At 42.3% G+C, this 1,569-nt stretch overlaps 1 non-coding gene across 1 annotated transcript; it reads left to right on the top strand.

Annotated features, from left to right (window-relative positions):
• The first annotated feature begins 1,208 nt into the window (after window positions 1–1,208).
• Trnak-cuu lies at window positions 1,209–1,281 on the top strand. The gene has a single exon. It is a non-coding gene; the product is annotated as a tRNA-Lys (tRNA).
• The last annotated feature ends 288 nt before the right edge of the window (window positions 1,282–1,569 follow it).

Here is a 1,569-nt window from a genome sequence, read left to right as displayed (position 1 = left end):
TCCCTCTACATCAGGATTCCAGAAGGATATTCTTTGGATGGCAAGATGACCAGAATGCAGTCTAAATCAAGGTTTATCTGATCTACATTCGCATCCAATATTCTGTTTTCTACCCATTGTAACTCTTTTTCTGCCTCAGCAGACACTATTCAAGGACTGTTTAAGTCCTTATCACCTTTTAGCACCATTTTTAAATGCTTTAAGTCATGTCCTTCTACACCAATAATCGTCTGTAATTGAGAAATTTCTCCTAGTAGCTTCTGAAGACTGTTAAGAGTTTGATAACAGTCCCTTCTAATTTGCACCTTTTGAGGTCTGATTCTTTGTAAGTCTATCTTATATCCTAAATAGTTAATAGAATTTCCTCTTTGTATCTTTTCTGGGGCTATTTGTAACCCCCATCTAGGCAGAACTTCCTTCACCATGTCAAACATATGTTCCAAAGTTTCCTTATTAGAATCCAATAAAAGAATATCATCCATATAATGATAAACAAGAGATTGTGAACATTTTTTTTTACAAATTATTTCCAAAGGTTGTTGTGCAAAGTGTTGACACAAAGTAGGACTATTTAGCATCCCCTGAAGTAAAACCTTCCACTGGTATCTCTGAACTGGTTGTGAGTTATTAAGAGTTGGTACTGTAAATGCAAATTTCTCTCTATCACTTTCTTGTAATGGTATAGTGAAAAAGCAGTCTTTCAGGTCAATTACTATGATCGGCCATCCTTTAGGTATTAAGGAAGGCAGTGGCATTCTAGGCTGTAGTCAGCCCATAGGTTGAATTACCTTAGTTATGGCTCTCAGGTCTGTCAGCATTCTCCAGTTACCTGACTTCTTGATAACAAATACAGGAGAATTCCATGGGCTGGTAGATTGCTCTATGTGACCAGCATCTAGCTGTTCCTGTACTAACTTTTCTAGAGCCTCTAGCTTTTCAGAGGTCAAAGGCCATTGCCCTATCCAGACTGGTTCATCTGTAAGCCATTTTAATGGCAGGGCCTTTGGTTCCTCTGAAGGCCCATCATTTGTATTTAGTGTCTGTACAGCCTGGATAGTTGGTAACCATTTTCTATGGCATCTTACCCGATCCTTCCTACTATCCAGTGATTTTCTAGAATTCTTATTTGACATTGGAGGGATGTTTCTTTGAGTATTCCATTGCTGTAAGAGATCACGACCCCAGAGATTTATAGCTATACCTGCCATGCCCGGCTAGCTCAGTCAGTAGAGCATGAGACTCTTAATCTCAGGGTTGTGGGTTCGTGCCCCACGTTGGGCACCAAGTGAAGAGATCGATCCACAGTCCGTAAGGCTAAGATTTCTTTATTCAGATAAACACCAGCCAAGCACAAGCCAGAGCATGCCAGGGGCAGCAAGGCAGCCAGGCCAGAGAGAGGAGAAGGGAGTAGGGACTCTCCATGTGTGCGCAGTCCCTTAGGAACCATTCCCGAGTCACCTTAGACTTCCCCTCACCACTCCCTCACGGGCGTGTCCTGGCATACCTGTCTGGGCTACTAGGAGGCAGGGCTACAGTGTCTCCCTACACTTCTCCTTTTCTGGCATAGCT

The sequence above is a fragment of the Cricetulus griseus genome, chromosome 2 (genome assembly GCF_003668045.3).
Source record: "Cricetulus griseus strain 17A/GY chromosome 2, alternate assembly CriGri-PICRH-1.0, whole genome shotgun sequence".
NCBI lineage: Eukaryota > Metazoa > Chordata > Mammalia > Rodentia > Cricetidae > Cricetulus > Cricetulus griseus.
This window is presented reverse-complemented; position numbering and strand designations above follow the sequence as displayed.